General features: G+C 44.3%; 2 protein-coding genes across 6 annotated transcripts in view; one reads left to right on the forward strand and one right to left on the reverse strand.

The window, feature by feature from the left end:
- INSYN2A (inhibitory synaptic factor 2A) overlaps positions 1-1570 on the reverse strand; it is a 49915-nt gene extending 48345 nt beyond the window's left edge. For 2 of the 4 annotated variants that reach the window (XM_052800120.1, XM_052800119.1), the window contains exon 1: positions 1305-1569. The gene's annotated coding sequence lies outside the window, so the exon portion shown is untranslated. Of the gene's footprint in view, positions 1-1304 lie in introns of all 4 variants that reach the window. The other 2 variants (XM_052800118.1, XM_052800117.1) reach the window with 2 other exon arrangements.
- DOCK1 (dedicator of cytokinesis 1) overlaps positions 1-27271 on the forward strand; it is a 317150-nt gene that overhangs the window by 153604 nt on the left and 136275 nt on the right. The window lies entirely within an intron of this gene.

A 27271-nucleotide genomic window follows, 5' to 3' on the forward strand; every position in this document is an offset into this window, starting at 1 on the left:
TACTGTTTTGTCTCTTGTTACCCCTTTCCAGCATTCAGCAGAAAAATACTGATTCTCAGAGGTTGGAAGACCAGGTCTTTCCAAACTTCCCCACCATAGAGCCTAATGAGTTAAATTTTCCTCGGTGATGTTCGTGCGGGATTTTAGCTGCTTAGACATACAAGGTCAAACGAAACTGCTCCATTACCTATTCTGACTCGTGGCGGAGTGGGGGGCACAGTTCCTTTGGGACAGGCCCCTCGGGAGCTGGTGACATAAGCAGAGAACATATTCTCTGCTTTCAACATGACAAGATGTCCCTATTTTGCTCTGGCTTGCCGCCCCCCCCGCCTCCCCCAAACAGATCCAAGGTAACTGCAGTCCTGCATCCCCCTCGCTGCTGTAACTCTGGGTAAACACGGCATTAAGTAGAGACGTTGAGGTCACAGGAGAGGATTTTTTACTAGCGATAGGAAGGCGAGATGGAAAGGCGAAGCGGGAAGCTTTGGCTGCCTTGTAAGATTCAAGGTCCAGGACTGTGACTTTGGTGCTGGATCCACGCTACCTTTTGTCCCATTTGCCTACTGCGTTTTCACGGCATCTCCGATTTAAATGCGTTTGATGATGGTGATGGGGGACTCGGGGGGTGCACCGGTGTATTAAATCGGGAGAACCGCTGCTTCTCGGTCATAACAGTTCACAGAACAGCAGCAGCCTCAGCCCCCGACGGGGATTTTTGGTTTTGTTTGGGTTTTAATGAAGTGCTATACTGCAAGTGACGGGCTGAACGTGTCCGATGATGTCTTCGATTGCCATGGTGTACGGACACTTCATTAGGACTGCGACTGGACTTCCCAGCACCGAAGTTAATAAGCAGCGGTAGTTCCTCGCCATCGATCATGTGAAAAACTAAAGCACTTTGTGCATCTTCCCCAAATCCTCCAGCTAACACCTCTCCCCCACCAGGTAGCATCAGAAAGGTGGCCTTAGACGCCACGCCGGTATTTTTCTAGAAGAAAGTAGCGGTTTGGGCGCGGATAGCCATACGCTCTCCTTATCTGTCACGAAAGTTATTGAACGCAATCGCCGTTCCCAAGCAGGCAGCTACACTATTGCATAACGCTGCCGCCCAGCGCGCTGCCCTATGCTCATCCCCACGAAGTTTTCGCCAGGAAAAACCAGGCAACGTGGGGCGGGGGGGGAATTTTTGAGGAGTCCTCGCTCGAAGGAGGCGGCGAGGCAGCCCCTCCGCGACCGCGCGGGGCGAGCCGGGGGGGGGGGGGGGGGGGCAAGCGTTCCGGCTCTGCCGCCAACGCCGGGCTTACCTTACGGTTCCTTAAACCGAAGCGGCGGTCTGTGCGTTCCCCTCGCCGTGCATCTCCCTCCCTCCCTCCGCCGGGGCGAGCTGGCTGGGCCCTCAGAAGGTCCGCGCCGGTCGCTCATCTGCCGCTGCCCGCCACACCGTCGCTCTCTTCCCTCAGCTGCGGCCGCCCGACCGCTCGCTAGAGGCAGCCGCCGCCGCCGCGCGTTCCCCCGCTGCCCTCATCGGCTGCGGCGCCCGGTTCGGGGGGGAAGGACGGAGGGAGGGAGGGAGGGAGCGAGCTCTCCCTCTGTGTGTGTGTGTGTGGGGCGGGAGGGGAGGGGGGGTCCTCTCGGCCGGGTCCCCGCCGCGGGGAGGGGGGGGGGGGAACTTGTTGAGCGGGACCGGCGGGCGTCCCCCGGCCGGGAAGGGCGGGAGGGAGCGGGCTTGGGGCGGCGGGAAGGGAGGGGAGGAGCCGGGGGCCGGGCCGGCGGCGGCTGAGGGGAGCCGCCTCAGCGGAGGGGGGGGGGGGGGGGGACACACCGAAGCGGAGGGTTTGGTGCGCGCCTAAAGGAGCCCGCGGGGGAAATGGGGGATTTTGCAAGGTTGGCGCCTCACTAAAAATCGGCGGTTCGTCCCGGTTTTTTCCCCCTCTACGCGCGGGTTCGGTGAGGGTCGATGCGTTCGAAAGCAGCGGGCGCCTGTGCCGGTCCTCGCCGAGCGCCCCGGGCCGGCGGTGGCGCGGCTTTCCGCCGGCAGGACTGGAGCAGCCGCAGGCGGAGGGGGCGATGCTGGTACGTTCGGGGTTTCGCCGAAGTGCTTGTTTAAAGCGACACAGCCGCGTTTTGGCTGGAGGAAGAGCTTTTAAGGCACTGAACGAGTAGGTGCTCCCATTTGCTTTAAAACCTCGAATGAAATGGACGCACGTTAAAAGTGAAGCAGGTTGACAAAGCAGCGAGGATTGACAAACGCGGTCATGTCCTTAAAACGCAAATCCCACCTTTCCTCCCTTTCCCTAAAACCACTTTATCGTTTTACAGAGGGCTTTTCAGAGATCTTTTTCGTTAAAAAAAAAAAAAAAAGTTAGAAATTAAATGGGTCATGTGTATTTAATCAGACCCATCAGACAGAAGATGTCATGAGAGGCACAAGAATTCGCCCGAGTTGAGAAGTGGTGGATCGGTCCCCTTTCCCTTTGAGGATTTCAGTAGTATTGCAGTTTAATAAATGTTTTTCACCACAGCATGAAACTCGCTTAGCCCAGTTGCCACCAGGTGCGGACCACGTAGTTTGTCTGTAGTGGCACTATCTTCGCCATCGGTAGCATCGCTGAGGATTATTGATCTTTGGATTTACTGAAGGGACCCCTGATTTGAAGTGGCAGATCAGACCGGCTGGACGAGCCCTGGCACGAAATGCCCCGCTCCTGCCCGGGCTGAATGTGCACCACGCCACGCCGCAGCAGGGAGAGACACCCAAGCTAAGGTCTAAACAAGTTAGTACATCTACATAGCACGATGCAGCAGAAATACTGGCTCGAGTCCTGGACATCTTTTTAGAGTTAATTAGCTGGAGCAGACCATTGCACCAACGAATGCATGCTGCTGCGGCGGCGGCGGCCGGAATACCTTGTTTGTGCCAGCTTTGCTATCTTTGCACAGGGCTCTGCTGATAGAGCCCGACAGTGGGTAAAGAAATCCTTACAGACCCGGCTGTCACGTAAACATCAGTGTGGAAGCGTGGAGATGAATTCACAGAAATCCTCGCCAGTTAAATTGCAGTTTAGCTGTGCAGGACTGGATCAGAGGAGTGTTCAACAAATCAGCCAGTCGGCAGAGGGCAGCTAAGTTGCTCTCCCTGTCTGCTACCTGTCCAGGTACTCTGCTTGCCTTATCCTTATCCCTGCATACCTTATCTTTGCAAGTTTACTGCTGATCCCTAAAAGAGGCTGCCCAAGGGCACGCTTTCTGCATCGGCTGCCGCTCTGCCATCCCGCCCTGCGCTCCGCTCCGGGATAGGGGCTGCGCGCTCCCCGCAGCCGTACCGCAGGGAGTGAGCCGATGGCGCAGTTTATGGTCTCTCTGGGTTTCTTACCAGAGATTTTTTTTTTTTTTCCAAAGACATAGGTGGGAAGACCTTAAATATCAACTTGCTTGTTGATACAACAACAAACACCAGGCTTTTTTTTTGTTTGTTTCTCTCCTTTTCCTTTCAGCAGTGCTGACTTGCTGTATTGCAGGACCTCTGTGGTTTTCTCTATACCAAAATAAATTTGTTCTTGGCTGCAGCCTGTATGCAGACATGGATAAAATTACATGGTACGGTGACCGTGTTTTAAATACGTATGCTACTTCAACAGAAGCAAATGGGTCAGTGGTAGCAGATGCTGTTACTTTTTCACAAGCTGAAGGTGGGAGCTGTGCAGACTACATCCCAGGATGTGCAGACCACGATTGCTAGAAGAAAATACTATCGCTAGATAACCTTAGTGACTTGAAAGGAAAAGCACTCTGACAGAAGCAGCAGTTAAAACAACATTATTATCTTCTCCGTAATTATATTTAGAGGCTGTTGTCCCGGGGCTGATTATTCTCGCGCAGCATTATGCGTATGCCCCATTTATAAAGCTAGGCAACTGTACAGCACTTTTCTGTAGATTTTTAGAGAATTAGAAAGGACTTTCCAGTTGTGGACCAGATTCCTGCTTGTCCTGCACATGTGTGACTGCTGACACTATCGGTGTACATAGGGATATTTTAAATCATGGTTTGTGAAAAATAACGTGATTCCTGATTATCATGCTTCACGTTACTGTAAAAGCGTATAGAAGTAAATAAACTGGGAAAATGGGAAACGCTTTATCATCCCATTTGCCAATTTTTCGGCCTTTAAAAAATGCTCAGCACAACTGTTGCATGATGAAACGTAGTGTCAAAACGATGCTTGAGGAAGGAGAGGGAGGTCCGACTTCAACCTTGACAGACGCAAAGAGAAAAGAGACAATTCATTATTAGTTTTTTAGCTACAAAATCATTTCTCTCTAATGGAGTGTCCTTCCCAGATTACCTTTTTCTTCAGGTGTTTGTCAAGGAGGAGTGAGCACTGCTCAGGGCTGCAGTGGTTCGTTCCCATAACACGTGCAGGTGTGTGGATGGAAGTCCTGCCTTGGACTTCTGGAGTGAGGGATAAAATCATCAGGTTGTATTTGAGAGCAGTGAGATCTATTTTTTTAGTGGTATTCTGTGCGGAGGAGTACAATAAGGGGTCCTTCTTCCACGCTGCTAATTTCATTCTAAATTTTGGGGAGGCATCTGTGCGCATTTGTAAATGTTAATCTGCTTGCACGGCCTGGTATTACAGACTTCAGGTTTTGCTTTATTTTTTATTCTTATATTCAGCTTGTGGGAGAGCGTGAGGAGACAGGGCACGTCCGAATGACTGAGGTGCTGGTACTGAGCTGGCGTGGGAATGTCAGCCCGTGCCCTCCTGGCTGGCAGCCCTGGGGCACGTCCTCCTCGTGCTCCATACAGCTGCCGGGGTTTTGGCTAGAGGACTGCTCATGGCGAACGCTGCGCCCGGGGAAAATGTGTGTGTTCAGCAGGTGTTTTCTATGATTATGCTTCGCTAGAATGTGCGGGTCCTACGGTGTAACGCTAAAATGTAATTTTCTGGAACAGTCTATGAAGTTCTTGTCAGTCCTTGAGGAAACCAGCTCAAATCCAGCTCAGGGAAAAGCATGTGGCAGCCAGAGCTGAAGTTCCCTGCCAGGTGTTTCAGCTAACGCCAGCACGGGGAAGATGATAACCAACACCAAGGTGATTTTCAAAATCAGCGCGAAAGCTGGTCTTTAGACTTACCCTAGTTTTAAACACGTACCGTGCACTGAGGTGCAGGTTCAGGAGTGAGTTCAGGGTCCCATCGGAAGGGGAAAGCCGAGGAAAGCGCTGGCGCACGGGGTGAAGGGTGGGCTGGCGATGCTGCCTCCCTTGAACGAAGCCCGGCCGAGCCGCTGACCTGGTGTCGTGGTTTAACCCCGGCCGGTAACAGAGCCCCACGCAGCCACTCGCTCGCTCTCTGGGGGGCAGAATCGGAAGGGTAACAGTGAGAAAACTTGTAGGCTGAGATAGAGACAGTTTACTAGGTAAAGCAAAAGGCGTGCACGCAAGCAAAGCAAACCAAGGAATTCATTCCCCACTTCCCACGGGCAGGCAGGAGTTCAGACATCTCCAGGGCAGCAGGGCTCCATCACGCCGAACGGTGACTTGGGAAGACAATCGCCATCGAACGTCCCCCTTCCTTCTTCTTCTTCCCCCAGCTTTACATACTGAGTGTGACGTCCTATGGTCTGGGATGTCCCTTGGGTCAGTTGGGGTCAGCTGTCCCGGCTGTGTCCCCCCCCAACCCCTTGTGCCCCCCCAGCCTCCTCGCTGGTGGGGTGAGGAGCAGAACAGCCCTTGGCTCTGCGCGAGCACCGCTCAGCAGTAACCAAAACATCCCTGAATTATCCACACTGTTTCCAGCACAAACCCAAAACCTAGCTCCATACTAGCTCCTACGAAGAAAATCAACTCTCTCCCAGCCAAAACCAGCACACATGGGCTCGGTCGCAGGAGAGTGTTACCACTTGGTACCTTCCCTGTAGGGCCAGCTATTGGATATAGATAAAGTAACTTTTATTAGGAGGGGTAATCTAAGTGCTGGCACCAAATACGTAAGCTAGGTTACTAGGGATAGACGCGATTGTTCAGGACTAGCCTAATTTGTCGCCGAACCTTGTTGCCTCCTTTTTAGGTGAAAGAAGAGTGAAATTTACTTGATTTGAAATACAGAGGCATGGATGATGTTGTGCCTTTTCTCTCTGTAGTCATTTGGGACCAATGCTATCGTTATATCTTTGCTAAAAGCAAATATTTTCATATTGCTGAATCTTCATCCATATTAATTAGGTGGTTATTTTCATGCCTTTATATGATAGCTGCCTGGCTTTCTGTGCTAAATCTGTTATTTATTTATTTACTTGAACCTGCCATTGGAAGAAAAATGGAGGAATGTTAAATATGTTCCTGTCCTCCAGCTGAGGTGAATGCAAACTTGGCTTGAATTTCAATCAAATCCTTAGAGGTGCTCCTTGCTTTGAGGAAGGATATAATCTGCTTGGCTGTGATGACAAAGAAATAAGGTGTCTTGGAGTCATGTTGGGCAGAAATTTGAGAGATTTAATTTAGTGTCTTGCTCCATGGTAAGTTTTTTCCACGAGCTTGGACAATTAATTTGAGACTATGCTTATGTCTGTTCTTTATCTGTAAAGTGCGAGTAATTGCACATCTGTTAACTTGGAGGAACATTTTGAAGATAAAGTGGATTTAAGATTATGTGTATAATACCCATAATACCTGTGTGCAGCTAAAATATTAAATAGCTGATTAACTGAACTGCTGCTTATGGGTTTTCTGCTCTAAGAAGGAAAATGCTGAGTAACCTCATTAGCTATGATAGTTATTTTTGTACTTCGCTGGTGTAAGTATGAACAGGATTTAGGCCTCTCAATTTCCCTTTGTACAGATCATTGGAAGAAAAATATAACAGTAGGTCTTAGCCAGCTAAAGCTGACATTTGGGGTTCCAGTTGAATGCTGTCTCATTAGGAATCCAAATTGCTGTAGATGTTAGTTTATCATTCATACTAAGAAAGAAGTCTTGATTTTATTGGGATAAGAGGGTTTTGGTTTGGTCGTCCCCCCCCCCCATTTTCACTGTGTTTATAGTTCAGAAAAGTTCATTTTCAGTATACAAATGTTTTTTGGGAAGGGACCTAAACTGATCATTGGAAATGCTTGTTTGACTAGTCTCTTGTGGTGTGTACAAGCCATGGAGTCACTTGCCTAATAAAGATGTTCTCAATAGATAGAGAATTCTGCACTGGTTAAATTATCATGCAGCCTGTACAGTTAGGAAATAAATGAAGGTCTGGGAGACCATGATGTATGATACCCTAAATGGCTGCATTTTGTTCATATTTGAAAGGCAGTTTAGCTTGTCGTCATTACTGATGATTTGTGCTTTTATAGCCCTTCTTTTTGCATTTCAGAAATCCTTTGTGCCCATCTGAATAATAAATCACCATATTTGATTTGTTCAGTAAGACCAAATGTGAAATTACATTCTTATTAAGATGTCTTGAGAAACTGTAAGTGTGGGTGAAATTTTTTAAAGGGGTATTATGCCAACTTTGTTAATATTTTGTTTTGTCTTGTTTATTTTATTACCTTTTCAAATCCCAGGGATATATCTCCAACTGCTTTATGGCAAAGGGAGAGATACTGCCCTGTTTAAAAATAAAAAATCTGATCAAACTTTTGATTGCCTTCAAACAAACAGTTTCAGATTTAAGCACCTAATGAAGTCTGGAATGAGCATGAATTCCATCTTAGAATCCAAGTTACGGACAAAAGAAAGGCAAATGTAACAAATAATGGGGATGCTTTAATCTGCTTCATGTTTGCTCTTTGGTGGAATAATATATTATTTATACAACATGGATTTCATTAGAAGGAGGATTTGACGCAACTTTTCTGTCAAACTGAAGAACTGTTAAATGTTATAAGGTAACGTAAACTCCCACACCCTCAGTAAGTTTTTCTCAATTGAAATATTGAACTATTTAAGTTTTGAATATAGCATAAAAATACAGGCTTTTATGTGCTTTTACGCATTGCCTTAAAGTTAGAAACCCAGACAGCAGTCCAGTGCTAATGCATAATACTTAACAGAAAAAAAAAAAAGCCAAAATAAAAAGTATGAAACAAGTGAAAAGTGAAAATCATACAAAATTATGTACGGGAGAGAAAAGTGAACGGTGTAAATAGTCAGAAGTAAATTGAACACACCATTTCTATCAATGCTCTGAGTCTAAAACAAAATTAAGTATTTTGGCCATAATGTTCAGATATGAACTCTTTAGCGTAGTTTCCAAAAATCCATATGCAGGCGCCAAAATAAAATGGCCCTCAGTAATTTCGATACATGGCAGAGGAATGATGGCAGTGAATGAAAACGGCTATAAAGAGGCAGGTTGCAACATCACTGGCACCTCAAACCTTCAGCCATACGCTCGCAATTAAGAGCTTCTACTCCCTCGTTTAATGAGGGGCGTGTTGAAAAGGTCTAGTGGTATGAATGTGATGGCCACTGCGGATTTTAAAAAATGTTAAAGAAATATAAAAAAGAGCATTTCACAGCCCATTTGCTGCTCTGGGAAGGCAAAGCTTCTGTATGGTCTTGGGCAGTATGGCCTTTCTCACACAATTTCTTACTGCAGAACGAGTAATTAAACAACAGGGTCTTACTTGGGATTTATTTAAACGTATTTTTGTATCCTCCGTGTATTTCTTAAAAACAATAATTTAAATGTTCATGTGATAATGTGGCTTGCAAACTAGCATGGTAACACATTTCCGTAGTCCAACATTTCTTAAAAAATCAAACCAAAACAGTAACTTTTTTTTAATCCAAAACCGGTTGGAAACTGTTGAAAACCTCGCTTTGTTAACACAGTATCGGATAGTAGCGCATCACATTAGAAGACTTGAAAGAACTTAGGCCGAGCAAAATATTCATATCTATATTGTTGCTAGTACTAATGTCAGATATTTTTATAGAGAAATAATACGTTAAGCTTTGAGTAGTGCCAGGGCTCCCGCTATTTTTTTTAGGGTTTTTTTTTTTAATAAAATAACCTAGGAACTTAAGCATTTGCAAATAAGCGTATGCTAAATTTATGATTGACTGTGAAAGGCTTAATTCTTTCATGTATTAAAACTTAGTGACTAGGTTTTACTTTAAGAAAGGAATGTAAGAAGTTATTTTTAAAAGTCTGAAAATCCTAAAAGCACAAAATATTTAAATAAGTTGTGTTATGCAGCAGTCTGATGATAAATATGGGAAGCCAGATAATGACAATAAATGAGTTTATGATTGACAGCAGAGGCTAAGTGAAGTCCTTCTTAATCCTAGGTCTGTGGCCCTTCAAAATACAGTACAAGAAAAATGGCTCTGTCCCTTCTAAAACACGGTCTCTGGGATACTATATTTAAAGTAGCACCACATTTTGATTTTCTTCAATTTTTAAACAAGTTCAGCAGTTTAAATATTAATACTTAGCAGCAGTTGAGGAGCATAATTAGCACACGCCGTAAATCAGAGGGGTGTCAGTCAAAACGGTGGTAAAGCCCAGTAACTAAAATGGATGTCGGGGACGAGGATGAGGAGCGTGTGCTGGGGTGGGCGAAGGCAGGAGAAGCCCGGCGGCCGCCGTGAGTGGGAGATGGGTGCAGCCCTGGCCGTCAGGCAGGGTTCGTAGGCGGAATTTTCCGTTGCGTTTCGTCCTTTTGGCTGCTCTGAGAGGGGCGGCTCTGCCGGTGAGGGCTGCGCTGGAGGATGGAGGCTGGCAGTAGATGTGCAGGTTTCGTGGTCACGGAAGGTGGGCGTTGGGAAGAGATGGTGATGTGGTTGAGTAGCTTTTTCTGGAAGTCCTGCATAACTCTGAAATCTCTGAAAACCCAGAAGTAAATTTATGTTCATTATAATACTGCGGTGCTTCCTCGGTTTGCTTCTAGGAATTCAAAGTAGTACCCGAATGTTTGAGTGTTTCCACAGTCTTCCCTTCTCTGCACCGTTGCTTCCACTTCTGCCCAAGCCTTGATGGGAGAGTTTGTTGGATGGGGAGCTGGAACGATTGCTTCTTGTCTCCAGACGTTATTCGTTCATCAGACCATCTCACCATAGAATTTGTGCGGTCCCTTGCTGGGCCTGCTTTTGCTGCCTGCCTCCGGGACTTCTGTAGGCACAACTTCCATCACTCGCTGCATTTAAAAAATAAATGCCTAAATTAAAAGTACCATCTCATATTTGCCTGAAATTCATCTATTAGCTTCAGCAGCTGCCTTCTGGTTCTAATACTGTGAAATCTGTGAATAACAGCTGTGCACTCATTTCATCCACCACCTCTGTGAATTCGTAAACCTCAGTCCTATAAATCCCCCCTCTGCCTTCTTGGAAGAACCTGGGACTTTGTGGCCCCTTCTCAGGAGGCAGCTTCTCCATCCCCTTGTCATAGACTCATAGGATGGTTTGGGTTGGAAGGGACCTTGAAGATCATCTAGTTCCAACACGTCCCCTGCCGTGGGCAGGGACACCTTCCACCAGACCAGGTTGCTCCAAGCCCCATCCAACCTGCCCTTGAACACTGCCAGGGATGGGGCAGCCACAGCTTCTCTGGGCAACCCGTTCCAGTGCTTCACCACCCTCACAGGGAAGAACTTCTTCTTTATATCTAACCTAAATCTGCCCTCTTTCAGTTGAAAACCATTGCCCCTTGTCCTGTCACTACAGGCGCTGGTAAAAGTCTCTCTCCATCTTTCTTATCAGCCCCCTCTTAAGTATCGAAAGGCTGCAAGAAGGTCTCCCCGGAGCCTTCTCTTCTCCAGGCTGTCATTTTGGTTGCCCTTCCCTGTACCTTCTCCAATCTATTATGTCCCCCTCGAGTTATGGAGGCCGTATTTATTTATTGAATTCGGTTTTACTTCTCTGTGAGATGATATAAATCAAAGCTTTCATTGAAGGGTAGTAGTAAACATCACTGGAACTTTATTTGTGAGCTAAGTTTTTACTTGGAGTGATGAGCTGGGGTGATGAGCTAATGAGGTTTGTTTTGATGTACAATTTTGTTATTTCACATCAATTACCAGATGACACATAAGCTCTGCAGCAGTTGATTATCTAAATAAGGGGCTCAATATCCTGTGGGAAAGCTTCTGGGGACTGAAGGTGACGCTAAATGGACAGATAGTGGCCTCCCGTAAGCTGACACATCATGTCACTGACATTTTTGTTGGCCGGCGCAAGGGACACCGGTTCTTAAGTGGAGAGGAAAAAAGGGCGAGTTGGTGCCACGTGCTTGGAGCGTTTCCAGGAGGAAGGGGGGACTGCCTTCTCTCTAACCCGGTGTGCGGGCTGCGGAGCCTTGGTGTGAGAGCTGCAGCATCCCTCCCCATCCCAGGGAGGGTCAGGGTTTCACTTGGGGCTTTTTTTGTATTTTCACAGATCTCTACATTTTTTGCAGGTGCTTCTGTCCTTTCCTCTTAATGAAAAAATTGGTGAAGGATTGTGCCCCTTGGTTTTGTCACTATGTTCCATAGGAGCTCATTTAGTAGAGAATTTATGATGTGATGTTTTTCACAATATTTTAATTAAACAGAGTTGAACTTGAAAATATCTTTTTGTTTGGGGTTTTTTTTGTTTGGGGTTTTTTGGTGGTTTTTTTAATGAAAACTTATTAATTTTAGGTGTTGCTAGCAAAAATTACAAGGTGAAGATTCCTGGCTAGAAAAACCTCAGTAACTGGAAAAAGCAAAATACTTGTGCATGTTAATTTTTCCATTTAATAAGGAACACACACACACACAAGTTTTAATAATTCACAGGGATGCAATGAGTATTTTCCTTTTATTTATGCATATTTATCACTTGGCTTGAATTGTAAACATATTAATTCCTGCCTACCAGTTAATGACTTTGGGTAATGTTTGTACCCTATTTATGCAGAAATTGTCCATATACCTTGCAGTTACTTACAGGAATAGACTTAATCAGGTCTACTTCCTTAGCCCTGAAAGACATTTTGTCTTACTCTAAGTAGTTTTTCTAAGGTATTTTTAAAGCACTCTTTTTTTTTTTTTTTTTTTTTTAAATCCTTAAACTTACCTCCTCAACAGATAATGAGTATTTTTCAGCCATACCAATGGAAGGTACTTATTGTTTTCAAGACTTATTTTTGCCAAATGTCAAGAATGGGTTGAGTATTGTAGGCTCTGCCGTAACTCAGGGTTCATTTATGGTTTTGACTGTGGTTTAAAATGTTACACCCCAAAAGGAAGTAGTTCTGATGGTATTAAGCGCATGGGCATTATGTCAGGGAAAAATACTTTCAACATAATGATACTATTGCATTCAAGTAGGAATAAAACATTGCACTCATATTTTGAGACCTAAAGACGGGCCCTGGGATTAATTGGGATATTTGAGATCTCTCAGGTGTTTCCTCTTCTCCTATTTTTCATATTTTTAGTATATCTAAGTAGTATTGTATCACATAGAAATACAGTGCCATATTTGTATTCTGTGATATTTTAATGATATGGTAGTTCTATTATTCTTAAACGTTGGAAAAGGCAATGGGTGGTAAACATGCCCATATCTGTATCATGAAGAAATTGGTTATGTTGATATACGATATTGAATAGTGTTTTTAGTGGAACATAAAACCCAGTAACTTTTCTCAGGAAAGTAACAAAATTACCCTAGCTTCCTATAATGCTTCATGGTTAATTTGGATAAACCATGGGATTCAAATATGGAGTGAAAATCTCACAGTACTGCTCCCATGCAGCCGTCCTCCCACTCCCACAGCTTTAGCGTCTGTCTGTGTTTTCAGGATTGTTTCTTGCAAAGAAATAAGTTAATCTGCTTCAAAAATATTATTGATATCCAAACACTAACATGGTTCAAGCTTTCCAAAGTAATCCAGGGTTTAGTAGGACTGAAGTGGGCATGCGTGTGATTTGAGAATGGAGGGTTTTCAATAGATAAGCCTTTTTTTACATGTACGCGCTTGAGTGGGGTAATTTTGCTGATCCTGTTTGCGATTTACTTTTTGAGAATTATTTTAAAAAGATCTGAAGAAAAAATAAGCTTGCACTTTCTTGAACTAGTGAAGGCTACACAATGTTTTGTACTGATCTGAGCGTGCAAAGGCGGGAAAAGTATGATTTGCGTCTAACTCTTTCTCTGCATCCCTTGAGATTTCTATGGCAATATGAAGTGACTGTTTAGCATTCGGTGTAGAGAAAAATGTTCCAAACGAAAGCTAATTTTTGTCTTTGAATGGAGTGGGGGACCGGACAGCTGTATACATGTGCATGAGTTGAATGCATCTTCAGACTTTTAATATGTTTTCCATCTCAGTAGTGAAACTCTTCCACTAAGAATTTCTTACTCTTTACGTTCAGTGGTGCTTTCCCTGGTCTCCGTTTGGCTAGCTTTCCTCAGGAGGTAGTCCTTAAACTTTCCTCTTCAACATTTACAAGCTCAGTGCTTTTATCCACAGATTTTTTTGTTGGTTTTTCTGCACTGTTTGAACGTCTGAGCTGTCTTAGCCGTGGTCCAAGTGCGTCAGTTCTGACTTCCAGCTTTTCTTTCATGGGCTTAATGGCAAAAATATCGGCAGTATTTATATGAGGTGCGCAGAGCTGTTAATCCAGAGCCGGATCCGGTGGGATCGCAGAGTGTCCAAAGCAGCAAAGAAGGGAAGAGAAGCAGACCCACAGTTTTCAATAACATCTCATGAGTATATATGAGAAGAAAAATGGAACTGGACTCAAACACAAGTCTACAAATAGAAAGTTGCAGCCCATCTGTGGCCTAGTTACCATCTCCTTTGTCCCGAGCAGAAGGGAGCGGGGTGTTCCGATGGCGCGGGTCGCTGCCACACTGCTGGCTTTATTGAGCTGCAACAACTTGCAGTCTGCCGTGTAAAAAACTACACGTTTTTTTCTGCCATCAGCTTTGTTGCCATATTACAGCTATACGAAGAAGTGTTATGCGCATGAGTATGTGGATTATCATGAAAATTTTAATTAAATGGCTGAATAGTAACTAAAGGTGATAGGGGAGGCAGCGTTGCTAAATTGAGTTCATTCCATGTAGCTTTTGCTTTAGCCCGTGCACTGGTTTTAGTTTTACTTACTTTAGTTTTTCTTACATATTTTGAACATATATCAAAGCTGCTGCTTTGCCTCAGTTGTGCTGGTTTGAACATACTTCACCTTGGCAGAGAAGTCCGAGCCCTCCAGGACTGGGATGGGAAATCCTGGGTGAGTCCAGGCAAGGAGCTGAACATCAGAAAACATAAAAGAGATTCCGCTTGGTCCGGTTGTTACCGCTCAGCTGGCAGTCTGGGAGGAAAAAAGGAGTGTGCATCACGGGATATTCGCCTTCGCTCGCCCGGAGCGGCGTGGGGAGGACACAGGCTGTAAGCGCGGAGCTCTGCGGAGCGAAGCAGCCCCTTCCCCAGCGCCGTCCGGGAGCGTGGCCCCCCCCTCCGGGCTGGCAGTCCCTGCGCCTCTTCCTCCGCTGCCGCGAGAGAAGTTGCTTTTTACTTTGGAACGTTTTAAGTCACTGATTTTAATCTTGTTTTGGATTTAATTTTAATTGCTTTTTCAAAGAGAGATTAATTCTCATTTAGGTGTGGATATGTAATTAAAAAAGATCTCTCGACTTAAGTTGCTTTTGTTAACCACATGCATAGGCTGTACGTATGTGAAAGCAATTACATAGCTGAATATACATCTAATCCTATTCTTAATGTTTAAGTGTTATTGTGTAAGAAAATGATAAACGACTTCTTATTTGTGAGGGGATTTACTTTTTTCCCTTATGATTTCTGCCAAGACGATGTTGGAAGGAAAGTGAAATTCAATTATAAATCAAAATTTATTTCAGTGGTGGAAAACCAGCACTTAAAAATGCTTTGTTATTACTTGAATATATTGAGTGTTTTGGATATCATAAAGAAAATTATCAAAGCATGTTTTGCACTTTCGCCATAGTGAGTTATTCAATACAGAAGGTATTCCCCTAAAATGCTTTAGGTGGTTCTTGGTAGGCTTGCAAGCACAGAGAAACCTGAATTATCTTCATCTGGAACCAGTAGAGCTTTATAAGCAAATATTCCCTCTCGGCCCTGTGCTTATTGTTGCCGTGCCAGGCTAACTAGCGTGGGGGGAGCACCATGCAGACACGGGGGTGCTGCCTTCAGGTCTCGGGATACCTGGCTGTCACCAGATGATCAGTAGGCGCAGATGAGCTCTGTCCTTCAGGAGTTTGGAAATTGAGTCCCACGTCTAGGCTTTTCTGTTGAATGGAAAAGGGAAATGAGACGTCCTGGTTTTAAAATTTTCAGTTTGTTTCTAATCTTTCAAGTAGATGTCATTCATCTGAAATAAATGGAATAAACTGAATTTAAGAATAAAAATCAAAATCTGTTTGCGTGCAGAAGAAACTCCTGTGGTCATAACCTGGTCTAATTACTTCAGAAAGATGTACGTGCAGGTGCTGGCCGGCTGCTTGCTTCAGTTCTGTGGTTTGGCTTTCTTAAAATAGGCTTTTCAAATTTAAATTATTCCAACCGATTAGTTCTTTAAGTCATCACGCTTTTTGTGTATTCTAAATACTTTTTTTAAAGAAATGTATTTCAGTTTAATGCTTTTTGAATTCATCCTTTTTATTCACATCAGTTAGCGCTGCTCCCATTTACTGTTTGTTCTTACCCTGAGAACTGTCAGGAAGGACCGAAAGCAGAAATTGCCTTCCATTGCCCTCTGTGCCCATAGCTGAGAAAGTGCTGTTGTCTTCATGGCGTCTGCTGCCTTATTTTCCCGTGCTGCCTCCTGCTCCTGAAATGAAGCGTGGTTCCTTTGGCCTTACGGCGGGGCAGAGGTGTCCCTGCACATACCCGAAAACTGGGCAGGTCCGAGAGAGGATTGCCTAGCTCCGGCTTTGCAGTCCCACACCGGCTCTGTTGTGGTCCTACCAGGAGTTTCATGTTTCCTTTTGTGCTGTTGAATGTTGTGATTGGCCCCAAATCAGACAAAAAAGCTGAGTTTGTCCTTGACCTAGCTGATAGTCTCCTTTTGTCCTGCTGGTGTTGGATTTCTGCTGAGTTTAGGTGCGCTGATTTCTGCAGTAGGAAAAGGATAAAGAGCTCAGTAGCATCGTGTTGGAGCATATTGTGTTGAACTTTTTGGTCATCGTTCCAAATAGTAATAAAAAAGTTTTAATTAATTTAGTTTTCCCCAATAGAAATGTTCAGCTCTTTTTGCTTAGATTGCAAATTGTAGATTGGTTTCATATTCTTTTCATGAAGTATCTTTGAGCTTTGAAGCTCTTCTTGATACTGTACATTGTTTAGCAATAGGTTGTCTGAAAGAATCCTCCAAAGTATTCTGAGTTACTGTGAGTTTAATAAGAAATAAATTCAAATCTAATAATGTTACAGAGACGAATTGTGCCATTCTTAGAGACGCAACCCACGTATCGTTTGCAGGTTCTGCAGATGAGTCCTTCCCTGTTTCCTTTAATTAAATACAGTACTACATAGGTCTGTGTTCCTTGATGGTGTATGCTTATGGAATACAGATATGGCTACTTCTCAGAATATCTGTAGATAGCCTCCCTCACTGCCTGTCAGAAAATATTTCGATCTGAATGTCTTTCTTTTTGTTGTCTAAAGGAAACACTACTGAGTTTTTCCTCTGTTCCTGGCAAACCTTGCGCACATTTTACAAAATCGAACAACCCGAAGAAGTTACAGACCAAGTGAGATTGCCTGTTCGAGAGGCAACCTACAAAGACATAAGACAAAGAGAAAACCTTCCGGTAGACAATTCCTGTAGGATAATGGTGGCGATGTTCCCGTCTGTCCCTGTGGGAGAGGTGAAGGCTCAAGCCCAGACCCTGCGGTGGTTGCACCTCGGCGGGCAGCAGAGCTCTGCTCACAGCGCTGCGAGGGTCTCGCGTAGGACCCCGTGCAAATTGCATCTGCTCACTGTGCTTCTGGCTTTGTGGCTCTGTAATGGAAATGATGGGTTTTCTCATTCCTCTGGTGAATCGTATTCTCACTTTCGAATGAAAGTTGCAACGTGTGCATTAGCAGGAGCTGTGCTCCTCCAGACCCTGTCCTTGCATCTGTCCTGGAGGAGTGCAGGTGTGATTTGGGAGCCAGATTCCAAGGGAAGAGGCAGGTAAGGTGAGGATGCTCCTGTACGCAGAGAAGAGCAGTTTCACTTCTGTGAAACCCCGTTTGCTACTACTAGGTATTAATCTTTTAAGCTCCTGTTATCTGTCCATATTGGTACAGAAAGTCTAACTTAAAATGTTAACCTGTCGGGAAATTCTGTTTCTCTTATTTACCATATTGGTACGTGGATTTGTATAAATACTCTTAATTTTGCTGCTATACTATGAAATACAACAGAAAATTGAACTTAAGTTAGAAAAGTCGTAATAAAGGACCAGACTGTTATCAGCAGTGCTGTCTTTCTCTATTTAATCAGTTTTCCTACACTTTGTGGAGGAGGGAATGAGAACATTGTCTATAACGGGGTTTTCATTTTGATAACATGCAAATATGAAAAGAGCCCTGTCTTTAACACTGATGAGAGCCTTGCAGTAATTCCTGTCTGCAAGGACCACGTAACCTTCCAAAGCGCTGAAAGCCGAGAAGCACAGCACAACGTCGAAGAGACTGCCTTCCCCTTAACCCTCCTTCCGATACCCACTGTCTGTTCTGTCCTGAAAATTTCGTAACAGAACAGCCCCCGTGGTATGGTGTGATGGTTTATGTGATGATGAACCGAAGGTAAAAATTAGTTAAAAAATGCAAAAGCTTCCCCAAAGAGACTTCTTCTTGCAAGTTGCTTTTTAATCCAAGGATATCTAAACTGCATGTTTCTATCAATTAAATTTTGATTGCACATATTTCTGATCTTTCTTTCAGGCTTGCTGAGTCCCTCAGTAAACCAGTTGCTAAATATTTTATGTCACAACAGTCAAATGAGAAGCACTAAAAGTAGAATAATTTGTCTTAAAAATGGCTGGTGCTTTTAGCAGTGTATCCATCTGGCAGGGTCACCTGTCTTGTATGAAGAGGACGTTCATTTGAAAGATAATATATCTTCCCTTAGTATTCCCATGATTTGTCATAGTGATATCTTAGTGCAGCGTGATTTGCTTGCTGCAGAGACGATATCCATAATACCTGTAGGCTATCACAATTACTGAAATTACTTCAGTGCAGTCATTCTTAAGATAGGATGCCAATTGTCTTAAATTATCTTTTCCTCGTATTTGCAAACCTTAAATTCTTTAGCTGGTCTGCATCAGCGTGGTCATAGTTTATTTACATGATTTTCAACATTGATCATGTTTGATAAGCAAAATGTGGTTCTGATTGCATTAGCCAACCTTGTGGTTTCTAGAGGTGTTCAGCCATGAGTAAAGTTTTGTGGCGTAGGATCCCTAAACTATATTTCGCTTGTTCCTCCTATGGTGTCCTTGCAAAGGCTGTAGCCTGCCGTGCTGAAAGAGGCCGACCGCCTGGCTTTCGTGAGCATCTCCTCTCCGGCGGTGATGTCGTACGTCTTGCTGTGGGTCAGCGCTGAGCCCCTTCTGTTGCCTCTGTAGCTGGTGCCGACGCAGCAGCGTGGGCGACGCAGTTAAAACCAAACCTCTCTGGTCCACTGGTTCTTGAAGAGGCTGCAAGGAGAGGACACGCTCCTGCGCGGGCTGTGTCTGCGTCTTGGCTATATTATCCTCCAGCTTCCTTTTTATTTTAGCTCTTTGGTGACTTCTGTTTGCTCCAGAGAAAGTTCAGCTCTTTTTCCTTGTCATTTATCTAACAGTGAGTGCGAGAACAGATATGTCTTTCATTTTGAGAGTGCTTCAGAGGATGATAATAATAATTACAGTTAAATTAGCTTCCTAACAATAATGTGAAGAAAGTAAGACATAATTTTGTGTCGGGAAATCTAAAATAAACAAGATGAAAGGCTTTCCCTGGGGCGAGGAAAGCAGTTAGTTTGAGGTTCATATTAGTGTCAGGAACTTTGTTATTCCCGTGTTAAGTCTGTACCAAGATGATTGCACTGTCTGTTCACGTGTTTGAGAGTGTGCACCCATTTCTGTGGGCTGTTGATTCGCCTATCTGTCGCTCCTCTTTGTTGCTGGGGACAGGGAGAGGTGGAGGCCTTAGTGAGGTGCTTTTGTATGAGTAATTCCCCAAACGCTGAAACAGTTGATGAGGATTTCGGAAAAGTGCAGACCAAATGAATGTGCGTGTTTATGAATATGTCTATTCACTTACCTTAACTTCAGGCCCCAAATAAGTAGCAGATAATGGCATTGGTACTTAAATTGGAGAGCAGAGATTTCCAGTATGCACGTGAACTTTGGAGATAGGCTATCTCCAGTCACATTTCATTATATGGAAGAAAATTCCAGTTTACAAGAGAGACCGACAGGGGCAAACAAGATCTTTCTGCAGAGAGATGTCTTTAAATGGCAGGGTGGGTTGAATTGTCAAGGAATAGGGTCAGAACAGTGTTTTTCCACTGAAGCAGAGGAAGAGCAGAGGCTGAAGCTAAGAGGAGCCCACGGGAAGGAAAGGGTTCGGAGAGTCCCGCAGGAAGGGGCACCCAGGGGTGCCCACCACCGCTCTCTGTAGCCCCCCAAAAGTGCCAATGCGTGCTGTAGTGGGATTAAAAATTCTCTGGGGTGTGCTGGGGGAGAAGGCTGCTGATGGCTGTCGATGGAAATGTCAGCTGCATTACCGCCTGGATAACCCAGGTGAGCAGCTGGAGCAGTAACAGCAAAGCTGACAAAGCATCATTAAATGCATTTGGGGACAGTGGGTAAATCTTAAACTGACCTGTACCACTCCAGATTCCTCTGTCTTTTTAGGTGATGTACAAATGTCAGTGCACATCTCTCTGCTCTGCTCTAAGTTTCCATCTTTAAAGCCTGTATTGGGTTTGCGTGGCACAGTTTTGGTAGCAGGGGGCTACAGGGGTGGCTGCTGTGAGAAGCTGCTGGAAGCTTCCCCCATGTCCAACAGAGCCAATGCCAGCCGACTCCGAGACGGACCCGCCGCCGGCCAAGGCTGAGCCCGTCAGTGATGGGGGCAACTCCTCTGGGAGAACAGATTTAAGAAGGGGGAAAAAAACCTGTGCAACTGGAGAGAGGAGTGAGAAGATGTGAGAGCTCCAGCCCTGCAGCCCCCCAGGTCAGTGCAGAAGGAGGGCAGGAGATGCTCCAGGCGCCGGAGCAGAGATTCCCCTGCAGCCCGTGAGGAAGACCACGGTGAGGCAGGCTGTCCCCTGCAGCCCAGGGAGGTCCACGGGGGAGCACATCTCCACCTGCAGCCCGTGGAGGACCCCACGCCGGAGCAGGTGGGTTCCCGAAGGAGGCTGTGACCCTGTGGGAAGCCCGCGCTGGAGCAAGCTCCTGGCAGGACCTGCAGATCTGTGGAGAGAGGAGCCCACGCTGGAGCAGGTTTTCTGGCAGGACTTGTGACCCCACGGGGGACCCACGCTGGAGCAGTGTGCTCCTGAAGGACTGCACACCATGGGGAAGGGACCCATGCTGGAGCAGTTTGTGAAGAACTGCAGCCCATGGGAAGGACCCACAATTGGAGAAGTTGGTGGAGGACTGTCCCCGTGGGAGGGACCCCACGCTGGAGCAGGGGAAGAGTGAGGAGTCCTCCCCCTGAGGAGGAAGGAGCGGCAGAGACAACGTGTGATGAACTGACCCCAACCCCCATTCCCCGTATCCCTGCGCTGCTGGCGGGGAGGAGGGAGAGAATTTGGGAGTGGAGTTGTGCTGGGAAGAAGGGAGGTATGGGGGAAAGGTGTTTTAAGATTTGGTTTTTATTTCTCATTACCCTACTCTGGTCAATTGGTAATAAATTAAATTAATTTTCCCCAAGTTGAGTCTGTTTTGCCCGTGATGGTAATTAGCGAGCGATCTCTCTCTGTCCTTATCTCGACCCACGAGCCTTTCGTTCTATTTTCTCTCCCCTGTCCAGCTGAGGAGGGCAGTGACAGAGCGGCTTTGGTGGGCACCTGGTGTCCAGCCAGGGTCAACCCACCACACAGCCTTACTCAGAGGTTGCTCCTCTGCGTGGGGCTATGTGGAAACCATTCCTCAAATAGGAACTGATGCGTGGGCACACCTGAAACAGATTTATTGAGGGCAATTCTCTAGATTTTCAGTGAAATAATTTTTAGTATAGCAGGGGCAGAAAAAAGGTGGGGAAAGGCAATTGCGTTTAGAAAACCAAGAATAAATCGACTGACCTTCAGAAATCTTAAGCACTGTGATTTCAATTGAAGGGCATACTGTTTAATACTGAGGTTGTATAGAGCTTTTTAAAGTGAAGCATTTTTGGTTAAAATGGACTTCTTTGAAAAAGAGCCTTAGAAAAATGATAAATGGTGTTGTTAAAATGTCTCATTAATTTTTTGCTTGCCTTTTACGAAAGTTAGTGCAAAGCGCTTTCAAACTAGGGAACGCTTTGTATATATTCTCATTGTGTGTATCAGGTTCCTAATAAATAAGCCTTTTACAAAATGAATTTCAGTTGAGCTGTAGTGATCTTGGGTGCTGTTTTTGATCTGTGTGAAGATCCTTTTTTGCTCTTCTTGCCAGAGAGGTTTCCGTGTATTCAGAGATGTGGACCTTTTTTCCCTACTGTTTGGGAATATAGGATTTTCCTTCAAATGAAACAATTGTCAAGATTTTGCTTTTTCAGAGTTCATTCTGAAGCAGTAGATCAGAGCTCGCAGCAGTGCTAACAGCATGCAAAGGTGTCGAAGGGGAGCTGGTTGGGGATTTTTACCTTGCTGATGCTCACCAAGATTGGGAAGGAGTGGGAGCCTATGGCTCCATCTGGGCAGAGTAACAGAGAGCTGCCTCCGAAACAGGGGAAGGTGGCTGTAGGTTTTATTCTTCTGGCAGTTGGTAGGTGAAAGAAGTTTGGAAACCTTTGGATAAAGACTTCTTGCTAAGCACTAGCCTTTCCAAATAAAATACCTTCCCAAATAAATACGTAATTATGGTACTTCACTATGGCTTTTTTTCTCTGTAGTCCTCAAACTAGTCTTTTCAGTAAAACGTGAAGTAGGAAACTGAAAAACATACCCTTGCTGCATTTATTTTGCATCCACAGAGTTTTGTTAATTGCAAGAGCTTTTGTCAACTTAAAATGTATCTCAGGAAATTTTTGCTTACTGGTTTGCCACGTAGGAGTCGCACTAAGCAGTTTCTGCAGGGGCTCAGCATGGAACTGACCTCCCTCAAATGTTCTCTTTTATGTAAAAATGCCTAATTTGTGTTGCTTGTCAGAGCTTACAGAGGGGTTGGAAACTGCAGGCAGGTGTGGGACCGCTCTGCTCTGGGAAGGGCTGAGCCCGTGGGGCAGCGACAGAGGGGTTGGCAGATCCTGGTCCGCTGATGGTGCAGGATTGCTCCCCAAGGCGGGGAAAGTGGGGAGCTTGTGACTTTTGGCAGCAGAAGGATGGTTCTGCTCTGCCTTCAGGGAGGCTGTGGGGGGACCTAACAGCAGCCCCCAGGCTGTCGAGATGCCAGAGCCAGGTTCTTCATTGCAGTTGACTGCCATCCTTGGAGGCTGCAGGACCCGAGGAGGTAAAGCCCTGAGCAGCGTGGTCCAACCCTGGAGCAGTCCTGCTTTCAGCAGGCTGGAGGAGAAGCCTCCTGAGGTTCCGCAGACAGCCTACATCATTATCCCACTGACTTCCTTAGCACACCTAAGTGCTATTCTTCCATGCCCCAGCTATGAAAATGGAAAACGTCCTTACACCTTGTGCTCTTTTCAGGAAAATCGGCTCTTTTTACATTATTTTCTATTTTGGAACCAGTGTGCTCAGCTGGTCAGGATGTAGTAATCAGCATTGAAGTCCTGTGAAGGATTTCCTTTTAAAACAAGTTTTCTATTGATTGATAGAGATTGAACTGTCAGAGATCAAATCTGGATCTGTAAAATACATCTTGAGGTAAAACAAGATATGCAAGACTAAGTAAGCTAATATTCCCCTTAAACTTCTTTATCAGTCTTCTGCATTCTGAACGGACCTACACTGAATGGGGTTGACCTAAATGAGGTTTTTGCTGCCCAGGCAGGTACTGAGCTGCTTAAATCAGACCGGGTAAAGGAGATGGCACGTCTTGTCCAGGAGCTCTGAGAGCAGAGTTTGTCAGCTGAAAGTACCTTGGTGGATCTTGATTTGCAGAAAGATGCCTTTGTAATAACGTTTGTGGCAGCAGGAAAAAAACCCAAACATTTATCACTCACATTATTGCAAATGTTAACTTCTGTTTCTCAAAGGAAAAAGACTCACATGTTTTATTCCTTCCATTTACTTGGTGTTCAAGAAGGCAGAATTTGGCCTAAGGAAATCGAAAGTAGCATATATTCAGTAAGAAAAAAAGTGATAAATGTTAACATTTTGCACTTGTTTACATTCTGCTGCTGCATCCATGAAATAACTTTCTCTCTAAAGGTGCTGCTGAATTTACTGTCAGATTTTCTATTACAGGAAAAGAAATGTTTGTTTTAATACTATGAGAAATATATGTATGAATTTATATATATATATATGTATCTTGAGGAGTGTTTTGCATGGTTTTGTTTTTTCTTCCTGTCCTTATTCGTATGACGGCAGGGGTAGATGCTGCTGGTAGAAGCTTAAGGAATCTGTGTCAAACTTGCTTTTAAACGCTGTACGGCACGCTAGGATATAACGATAGCTGCGGCTCCATCCGCCGCGCGCTGGCCAGCGCAGACTGCTTGGGCACAGTGCTCGCTCCAGTGCCTGGAAAAGCCCGTCAGCAGAAACCAGGCGTTATGCTCCTGGGGAGCCGAATTCCCTTCATACAGAGTGATCCCCGTTCCTGGGTTTGGCGTATTTGCTGTTGGGTCTTTACCTTCGCCATGTGCTTTCGCTGACGCTGGCGGTGATGCGACCAGGAACACACACGGGTGCGTTTTAACCGGTAGCTAATGGTGAGCTGTGTGCTATGGGGTCATTATATATTCTACAATACAAAGTATTCTTCAGAGCAAGAAATGCCAGGAGATCCTCTGCTTTATCCATGTTGGGTTGTCATAATATCTTTCATAATGTTTTGCTTAAGTGAGCAAACTTGTTTGCAGACACATTGCATTTTACATTTAGTAAAGAGGTAACTCAGCGTGCAGTGCAAGCTCACATGGCAGCCGATACTCCGAACAGCAGTTACCAAAAAGTTGAAATTTGGGGCACTTTAAAGATGGATTTTTATCTTGTGAGTCCGTGACAATTTCATTCGTGGCTTCTAGGAATGGTAACAACTGATTGTTATTTCTTTATTTGTTGCTAATATATATAGAGTACATGCTGTAAGCAAAGCTTACTTCATTTTTATATCCTTGCAAACTGTCTGGTAATTGTGAGGGACTTAAACCCTTTTCAACAAAGTAAATTCTATGAAAATGTTCTGAAAGCCAAAATGCAGTGAGAGGTTTGTTCTAATGTTTTTGAGTGGTTTTTTGTCCTAATTATTTATTAACTTACTTATTTAGCTGTGTAGTCTTTTAAGGCCACGTAAGGAAAATTTTATTGAAAACTAAATGCACCTTAAACTATTTTATCTGTTCCTAATCATGGTAGTAGGGACATTATAATGAAACATCCCTTAGCTCAGTGTAGTTTTGATTTCTCTTAGATTTTCTCACTATACATGAAGAGCTTAATACTTCCAACTTAGAGATTTCGCTGGAAGAAAATGGACAAGACTATTTAAAACAGGATGTTTTAACCCTGAGGGAGAAAAGCATTGGCATGTATTGTCTCTCCTGCAGGGAATTCTCTTCTCATTCTGAAATTTTTCAGTGTTAGTATTACTTGTGGGGATTATTTGATATTAAAATTTCCCTACCCGTATCTGTTAATGGGCCATTTGAACATTTATTATTTTATTGTAAAGATAATTTAAGAAAATAAGTACTTTCTGAGCATTCACGTGCCTCTTCAACATTTCCTTCAGAACTGTATTTTACAGGAGTTAGAAGTAAGTTTACAGTTTGGATTTGCGTGGTCATTTTTTTTATACAGAATGTATTTCTGAATAATAATGCATCGTTTCCAAAGAAAAATCAGCCACTTCAGTGTTTTGGTTTGGTTTGTTTTTTTCTTCTAATGTAGCCGAATTACCAGTCCTCCAGCATGGGAGCTAGACCTTGCTTCCCTTACGACAGGCTTGCAAATGTCCTGGATCCCATGATTTTGCTTTGGGAATATGAAATTCCCACTTGCCTCAGTGTACCTGGTTTGAAAACAAGGAATGGATCCAGCGCCTCTGCTTTTGGGCAGGAGAGAAATTAATTGTATTAAAGTGCTTATAAAGTGCATTAAATGCGCTTCTCTGGTGTGATGTGTAGTAATTATCTTAGTCACTGTGTGACTACTTCATTTCTGAACTTTGCAAGTAAGGAAGGATGTGAAAGGCTTTCAGTATAAACCTTGACACTATTTCAGTGAATAAATAGCTAATAATTGCCCAGGGCAATGGCAAACCCCCTATGTTGGCCTTGTGGTACTTGCTGTATAAACGTAGGTTTGCAATTACTCCTACAGTTAAAATTGAAATTGATTTTTTAGAGAATTAGATACTTTTTTTCTGTGTATTGCTTGGAGTGATGTGCTGCAGAAGATGACAACGATCTCCGAATCCAACTAGATGGTATGCTGCAGAAGTTAACAATGGTCTCTGAATCCAACTAAAGATTAAAAATTAACTTAAGATTAAAATTTAATAATGTTGTTAGCTATTGCTAAATAGTTAATAGACCATATTAAAAACACCTACAATACAAATATTGCCTATAAATAATTACAAATTTTTATTAGCATTGTAATTAAGAGCATGCTGGCTGCAAATGATACCTCACGAAGTGCAAAGAAAATTATGAAAAGTAAGCAGATGACTGATAGTGTACTTTTTTCTAGTATTAAATAGATTTTTCCTGACCAGCAGGGGCTTGAACACTATTTAGCAGGTGGGGATCTGAAGATAAATGTTGTAGCAGGGATGTCTGTGTGTGTAATGCAACAGAGCCTTAAAGGAACAATACTTTGTCAAAGAAAGAAAGGGGGTTTGTTACTAAGATAATTCTAAGGTGAGTACGAGTCAGTGTTTTATGCAGGGAAACAGGAAAAAATGTTGATTAACTGGTCAAGGACCCTAACCCATTCTGCTCGGCACCACTTTTGGGGCTCAGCATAAGCTGACATGACAACATTTAGCAAGTTTCTGTAATTTTCTTTAACTAAAACTTAGACGTGCTACAGGATCCCATCGTATTTATGTTTCATTTGTATTTGCTTAGCTTCTTTATTTTTCTGTATTTTTTTTTCTCCAGCAACCGTTCCAGGTTTTTAACAAGCTTTCATATTTCCACACTTTCACGTGGAAGCAGAGTGTTTAACCACCAGTCATTAAACTTTCATGTGTCCTTTCTGAGTCTCACCACGCTAATTAAGAAGATACTCTTCGGTAATTATCTCTCTCTTCAGTGACTCATCGTTTTCCCTGGCTTATGGGGACAGTCAGAGCAGCCCCCCCCGAATTAGCGCGCTGCTCCAAGGAGAGGGCCGGGCTCCCTTGGCCGGAGCCGGGATGTCGGAGCCGAAGGAGAGGGCTCGTGTACCAGCAGCCGTCCCGGCGAGCAGCCAGCGGAGGGGAGAGGGGTCACCGGTAGCTGCAGAGGAGATGGCACTCAAATTCATCCTCTTTTCCAGCTGCTGCTGTATCTAAAAATGAATATTAAAATGCGTTTGAAAGTTTAACAGTCGCTCCACGTCCGTTTTTTTTCATATACGAGGTTGCCATGATAATTTCCTTAGGTATGACATTCATCTTTTGACTGTTGCGGCGTCTATATTAACTTAAATTACTCACCAAACACGTAGATAAACACAGAAACACGGCCAAAGCTATTAGCCAGTTATAGAAACTACTTCGTTAGGAGGAAGCAGAGGCTGCATGTTGACTGCTGGATTACCTGGAAAGGGCTGGATTTGCAAATGAGGGGTTGATGTGTTTATGGGAAGAAAGGTAAAGATACGTTTATGTGTTTGCAAAGCAATGGACTTTACAGATTATTTAGGTGAGTGAGTGTCTCTAAAAAGATACCATAAGCAAAACAATGTTCCTTTTCAGCTCCTCTGAGCATTTCTGAACCATCTACAGAGCCTTATGTGAAGTGGTGGACTGAATTACATCTGCAGCCTAGTCTTAAGCAGCCAATTTAAAAAATTTATAA

This window comes from Harpia harpyja, chromosome 10 (genome assembly GCF_026419915.1).
Source record: "Harpia harpyja isolate bHarHar1 chromosome 10, bHarHar1 primary haplotype, whole genome shotgun sequence".
NCBI lineage: Eukaryota > Metazoa > Chordata > Aves > Accipitriformes > Accipitridae > Harpia > Harpia harpyja.